The sequence below is a fragment of the Tenrec ecaudatus genome, chromosome 14 (genome assembly GCF_050624435.1).
Source record: "Tenrec ecaudatus isolate mTenEca1 chromosome 14, mTenEca1.hap1, whole genome shotgun sequence".
NCBI lineage: Eukaryota > Metazoa > Chordata > Mammalia > Afrosoricida > Tenrecidae > Tenrec > Tenrec ecaudatus.
Window position 1 is genome coordinate 81270849 of NC_134543.1, and position 7780 is coordinate 81278628.

Consider the following 7780-nt stretch of genomic DNA (forward strand, 5'->3'; position numbering starts at 1 on the left):
GTCACAAGGTTGGCTATATAGCTCCTCTAAGGGATGATTGATAGAAATAACAGAAATGTGGGTGAATGGAGACAATGAACAGTGTAAGATATGAAAAAATAATAACAATATATAATTGATCAAGTATTTACAAGAGCGAGAGGGTGGGAGAGAGATGGGGGAAAGCCTATACCAATGGCTCAAGTAGAAAATGTTTTGACAATGATGGAAATATATATACAAATATGCTTCAATTGATATATGGAATATTATAAAAACTGTGAAATCCCCTAATAAAAGGAATTTTTGAATGGGCAGAAGACATGAATAAACTATTTCCCAAAGAGAGATGGCCAAAAACCATATGAAGAAATGCCTTCAATCCTTAGCAATAAGAGAAATACAAATTAAAACAATAATGAGATATCATCTCACACTGACACTTTTGGTAAAATTCAATCAAACAGAAAATATCCAATGCAGGAGAGGAGACAGAGTGCTAGAACTCTGTGGTAGATATATAATCATTTGTCAATTTGAGGATTAAGAGTGTAGGGGTGGGGTCTAGCTTGTCAATCAGATTATAGCCAATGAGGCCTCTGTGTGGGCATGGCCTTCTGAGAATTCTGAGAAATGTAGTACTTTCTCCTTGGAGGTGGGAGACTGCTCACACCCTGGGAGACATAGCAGCTAACAAAACACATGGACCCACCCTGATGCAGAGATCTCTGCCAGCACTGAGATGTTTCCAATGACACTGGATCCAAGGACTTTCTACCCACTGGTCTGTGATCTTCTACATTCGGCATCATTGAGTGTGTTTTGTAAGTCTGAAGAGGACTTTATAGGCTGCTATGGGACATATGGGCTAGTATTGGACTTATGGACTTGATCTGAACTGGGCTGGGATGTTTTCTCAGTGTTCAATTGCTCTTGTCTATAAATCTCTTTCTTCTGTACACGTGTGTGTCCAGGGATTTACTTCTCTGGTCTGCCCACACTGACGCAGACTCCTTGTCATTGCTATGGGGCAGCAGAACTACCCAACCACTGTGGAAATCAGCAGGGCACTTCCTTAAGCAAATGCAAATCCAAGCACCATTTTTGTTTAGTTTTGTTTTGTTTTTTAAGATCATTGTATTGAGGGCTCTTACAGCTCTTATAACAATCCATACATCATTTGTGTCAAGCATATTTGTACATATCTTGTCATCATTATTTTCTAAACATACTTTCTATTTGAGCCCTTGGTATCAGCTCCTCTTTTTTTCCCTCCCTCCTCCCTCTAACCCTTGTGATCCCTTTATGAATTATAAATTATTATTATTTTTCTATCTTACACCAACCACTGTCTCCCTACCCCAATGCTTTTCCTCCCACCTCTCCCCACCATCCCCCTATCCTCCTGGTATCACTACTCCCATTTCTGTTCCTGATGGGTTTATCTGACCTGGATTCCATGTATTGTGAGTTCTTCTTTCTTATCTGTAGCAGCGTACAGGCTCCAGCCTAGCCCTCAGTGAAAGGTAGGACTGGGGTTATGATAGTGGGGCATGAGGAAGCCTCAAGGAACTAGAAGGATATTGTGTGTTTCATTGGTATCCAAAAACCATTTGATCCAGCAATCTCTCTACTGGGTATAAGCAGACCTATGTACACCTATGTTTATCACAGTAACTCCCACAATAGCTAAAACATGGAAATAACCTGAAACCCCAACTTTAGAGGACTGGATCAACAAGCTCTGGTACATTCATGTTGCAGAATTTTATCCATCAATAAAATACAATGATAACTCTCCTAAACACTGCAAGACCTGGACAAAACTAGAGAACATTATGCCTTGCAAGGTCAGTTGATATTAAAAAGCTAAATATCAAATATCACCATTGCTATAAGGAAAACAGAAGAAATGTGATTTATACACTAACAGGATTTGATGACTAAGAGACCAGGGACAAGGGTGGGAACAGGGAGAAGGGAGGAAAGGGTGAAGGGAATATGAAACAAAACATGGAGGGTTTAACAGGATATTGTTGCTGATTTCACTTCTTGAGATGGGGTGTGTAATATATATACTATGCTTCTTTAAAAAAAAATCTCCAGATTCCTTATCAGTCAAACCTAAATAGTGGTTTGAGTGCCTGTGTTAGTCTAGGGAAACTAGGGAAACAAATCCACAGAAACTCGTATGTATATAAGAGAGAGTTTTATATAAAGGGTAAGTGTACATTAAGAAAGCATCCCAACCCAGTGCTGCCCAAGCCCACAAGTCCAATATTAACCCAGATGTCCGACACCAATCTACAAAGTCCACCTCCATCTCACAAAACACACACTATTATGCCGACTGCAGGAGGAAAGCCAAATCAGTGAACATGTAAGCACCTCAGCGCTGGCAGGGGTCTCCACACGGCTGCTCCAACACCCAGGGCTGCATCAGGGTCGGTCCATGGGGCTTTTCCTCAGGAATATCTCACAGGAAGTGAGTCTTGCCAGCTGAAGAAGGGAACTGGCTAAGGCAGCTGCACCCTGGTCCGACCATCAGAGAACAAGAGACCCGAGAACTAGAAAGGTGAGGCTCACTGAGCCATTTATCCCTTCGCCCTTCAATTAATCCCACATGTATTGATCAGCCAGGTTTGCACAATAAACCTTAACTATTTCAGTGACTTTTTTTTACAAAAGTGTAAAGTTGAAATGGACTTGGAGTCTTTACTAAAAAAACAAGTTTATCTCAAAAAGAAAAGAAGTCTCCATGTAAAAACAAAACAGATAAATCTGAACCCCGTGGTCATTTTAGCACTAATCCTTTGGGAATATGAGAGGAGTGATCTCACACGTGTTAATCTATGGCTATTTCCAAAGAGCTACGGACTAAGTGCAAAGCAAGGCACTAAACTAACAATTAGCTTAGAGGCCCCCTCTCCTTCACCTCAGATGCCCTCCCTTTCCTCCTTTCCCACAGTGATCAGCTCTGCTGTGAACTATGACCACCTATGACAGAAAGGGTTTAGAAACCATGAGCATGCGCATCCGAGAAGAAAAAGGCTGAGTGAGCAAATCTTTCTTTGGCAAAGAATCTCTATCAATAAAGGCAGCGATGTAGACTTTCAAAGACAAAGGGTTGGAGCATGGCGGCCGCCCACTGCCTTTGCTGGTCCCGCGTGGGCCGGGCCGGATCCTGGCTGCTTGTGCCGCCCGCGCACTGTCTGCGCTGGGCTCTGCACAAGCAGGCGGGCGGCGCCGAGTTCAGGAGCATTTACAGCCTGGGCAAGCGCTACCCCGAGTCCGCGGGGCCGGACACCGCTTGGAAGGTTCCGGATGATGCCAAGTAAGCCAACAGTGACATTCCTATAGATCGCTTGACCATCTCTTACTGCCGGAGTCGTGGCCCTGGCGGGCAGAATGTGAATAAAGTGAATTCCAAGGCTGAAGTCAGGTTCCACTTGGCAACAGCCGACTGGATCGCAGAGCCCGTGCGGCAGAAGCTCGCCCTCACGCATAAAAACAAGATCAACAGGGCAGGGGAGCTGATCCTCACCTCCGAATGCAGCCGCTATCAATTCCGGAACCTGGCCTACTGCCTACAGAAAATCCGAGACATGATCACTGAGGCCAGCCAGAGCCCCAAAGTGCCCTCGAAAGAAGATGCGGAACTGCAGAGGCGCAGGGTAGAAAACGCAAATCAGGAAAGACTCCGGCTCAAGAGAATGAATTCTACCATCAAGACGAGCCGCCAGGTAGAGATGGACTGAGGTCGTGCCCTGGCGCCGGCACAGTCAACATGGCCTCTAACGAAGAGGCCTGCGGCTCCCTCTCCTGTTCATCCTCACCTGCAATACAGGAGCCGCCCAGGGACCGTCATCTGGACCCGGCTGTGAAGATCTCTAAGCAATCACCATGCTGTCAACCCTTCGCTGCCCCTTAATGGACTTGCTATAATAAAATGTAAACTTCAATGCCAAAAAATAAAAAAGACAAAGGGTTATTTACTATCATGTTAGTGACCTCTATTTCATTGTAATAGATATTTTCAGTCATGAATATAGCCTCCCTCTTCTCTCTCTCACTCTGGAACTGTAAGAACTGCCTCTATGTTGAGGATCCCTGGTGATGCAGCGATGAAAGCACTTGACTGCTAACCTAAGGGCAGTGGTTTGAACCCACTGGCTTCTCTGCAGGAGAAAAATGTGGCCAACTGATTCTGTAAAGAGATAAAGCCTTGAAAATTCTACAGGACAGTTTTTCTCTGGCCTATGGGGTCATTATGAGTCAGGATCAACCAGACAGCTTCCGGGTTTGGTTTTTAGTTTAGCTCTATGTTTGCATCTGTTTCCCAATCCCTGAACACCTAGAGACACACCCCTTCCATTTTTCTTACCTCCTCAGAAGGCTAAATGGCACACCGTTAAAAGGAAACCTAGTTAATATTCTTCAGAAGAGAACTCTACATAACCTTACGTATAATCTCAGCACACCAAAGTGAACAGATGCCTAGAACTATGTTATTCTGGTTTTACTACCGTGGATGTTTCTTTCTGTTAATGCAAAGCTTAGTGTATTTTCTATATTATGAAAAATACATTTTGGTCAATAGTTGTTGTTAGGTGCCATTGACTCCTAGCATCCCTCTGTACAACAGTGCAGAACTCTGCCCAGTCCTTCCCCAGCCTCACAATGGGTCTTATGTTCGCACCTTATGCTTGACAGTCACTGTGTCAATCCATCATGCCAAAGACCTTCTATTTTGCCAACCCTTTATTTTACCAAGCACAATGTCCTTTTCCAAGGCCTGGTCTCGCCTGTCACCATGTCCAAAGAATCTGAGATGAAGTCTCACTATCCTTGCCTCTAAGGAGAAAATCTTCCAAGAACAATGTGTGAGTTTTGGCACTCTGTATCCAAAAGCAAACTCAAACTCACTGCCATCAAGCCAATGCTAACTCAGAGAAACCCATTGTAGGTTCTTGGGACTATAAATGTTTACGGGAGTAGAAAGCCCGTCTTTCTCCCAAGGAGTGGCTGGTGCTTTCCCACTGCTGACCTTTCATATCCCAACCACTAAGCCACCAGGGCTCTGGTTTGGCAGTTAAGATCTAATAATCCGCATGAGGTGACAAAACAGAATGTAATCAACTCAACAACGGGAACTGCAGTGAACAGTTAGTCCTAAGGAGATGAGGGTAGAAAGCAACCCCTTCCTAAGGTCATAGCCCTCATGGATGCAATTGATAGGAGGTTTCCTGGAAGGTTTGGCCTACTGCCTGAGTAAGTGGATGCTATGGAAAACTTCCAAACTGGGGCAGCCTAGGAAGAAAATCTGGCTAATTCCAAGAATTCGCCAAAAAACCTCATGTATCAAATTAGGACATTGTACTGGACAGAAAATGCTGGAACAGAAGCCGCCTGCATTAGGAGCACGTCTACTACACAGTGAGTGTACCAATGGGCGTGAGCATGATCATGGACATGACCCTAGACCAGCGATGGCTTGTTCTTTTATAAACGATGTCCTCGTGAGTTGAAGCCAACTCAACTAACAACAACCGCATGGTGGAGATCCCATCTTTTCCTCCGACTCACAATCCCTCACACCGGAGAAATAAGGATTTCTCTCTAGAAGAACATTCACACGCGCCAATATGCCAGGATCCTTCCGCAAATCCTCTAGCCTCTGCCGTACCTGCCCACAGATCTCCGTGAGAGTTACCCTCCCTCAGTCCATGTCCTGACCCTAACACTCACCAGCTTTGCAACTGTGAACAGTTGAATTTCATATCTTTAAAAAAATGATAAGATTGTCTACTTCAGAGTTGGGAGGACAAAATCAGTCTTATGTAAAAATTGGGAGGTGAAACATTAAAAAGTAAGTGAAATCAAATGAAACATTAAAAAGTAAGTGAAAAATAGATTGTATAGAGCTCCAAAGAATATTTTTAAATACCCTCTAATATATTCAGATGAAGTGAGGATACACTATGGAAAGAAAAATCAGAATAAGCTTCTTAAAAATTAAAACCATAGATTCAGAAATGAAACCCTATAGAAGGATTGTAAGATAAAGTTATAAAAGAAAACCATCTCAGAGATGGAATAAAGTTAAAAGGTTGATAATATAAGAAAGATGTTAGGAAAATTAAAATCATCAATGAGATGAATCCCATCATTGTTTTATCCTCAAATTTGGGGATATTTATGTATTTACATATCCACCACATGCATTTTTTCAGTGTCATTTTCCAATCCTAAACATAATTATTAAGTGTTTTTTTTTAATTTGGGAGATGCAATTTTGCACCGAGAGTTCAAACTGTAAATAAACAAATAAACTGTATATAAATAAACCATATAATAAATTAGATGAGCCTATCAACACCAGAGGCCAAATATATTGTTTCTCATTCTCTCCCTTGCTCTCATTCCTTTAAGCTTTACAATAAATATTTAGGAAACATATTTTTAGTTTTATGCTGTAAACCTAATTAATGTTGAGTAGTTAGCCTAAAACTAATAGTTCATTCTTTTTTGAACTACATTATAAATATGAAAGAGAAGGTAGTGCAAAGAAAGGGATAAATAAAAAATCATACTTTCAACAAATGCCATGAGAACAATTATGGTTAATATTTAAAATTCTTAGTCCTTCATGTGTATGCTATGTGCTCTCTGAATCACGAAATCCACTTTATCATATCCTGTGCCTGATTATAACTTAAACCCAAAACCGGCTTTAAACAACTCTTACCTATTTTATATCTCATTAACCTCTCCTAGAGAGTCAGGGGAGGAAAATATTCATACAAAAAAGAGAAAAAGAAGGAAAAATAAATCCTTGAAACTCAGAAAACGTCGTTCTTTTACACAGAGCACACAGTCATCAGTTTTGATAAAAATGAGCCCTAAATGGCTTCAGCCATGGTCTTTCAAAGCCCATCCAATGAACTCATATATTTATATAAAATGTAGTTTTGTTATATTTAATTAAATCAGCGTTTAACCAGATGAAGATGTATATGAAATGCATGTTAAAAGCTACCTTAGACTGTGATTTTTAGATGAAAGATGTTTTATTTAAATTTAAACAAGATTATTTGGAAAGATAGGTATCTTCCCATAACCATATAAACCCAAGTCACGGGAAGCAACGTCTCACAGCATTGCTTTCTTTTCCTTCGCCTTCTTTACTTTCCAATCACTCTGCAATTCAACAGCCGTGTGGACTCCCTAGAAAGAATGGACAGAATGTTAAAAAAAGAAAATACCAAACTCCAACCAATGAAAATTTGAAACTGTGAGTGCATCTATGTCAATGTTTTCTCCCTTTTCATTATTAACACTGTTAATCAAAAGTAAGTTCTTCCAACACACTTTGTAAGGCCTCTACGGAATAAAATATACCATTTAAAAAGCCCTGTGCCTTCTAGGCAAAATCCTAGAGCAGCTAGAATAGACACCAGTTAAAACTAATTATGCACCTAGACTACTTATACATCTGAGACTGAACAGATAAGACATGCTGAAAAGAAAGCATTCTAAGCCTCCTAAGGCCCATACAAGGAAAAGTGGATGATAGTCTTCAATTCCTACAGCTCTGGAAGGACTCCACGTTACTCCCTCAACCGAGCTGGCCTTGGCCAATGCCACCATCTAGTGGCTGCCACGAAAAGACTGTGATAAGAATTGTATGAGCCCAACAAAATGATTTTTTTAAAACCAGAAATACGAGGGGGGGAAAAAGACTACCCCAAATCACGTAGTTGGCATTGAAGTCAACAAGAAGGCACGCAGCAAGGACATC

The 7780-nt window shown here is 41.5% G+C and overlaps 1 pseudogene; it reads left to right on the top strand.

Moving 5' to 3' along the window:
• Window positions 1-3113: 3113 nt before the first annotated feature.
• LOC142426060 (large ribosomal subunit protein mL62-like) lies at window positions 3114-3737 on the top strand (annotated as a pseudogene).
• Window positions 3738-7780: the final 4043 nt, after the last annotated feature.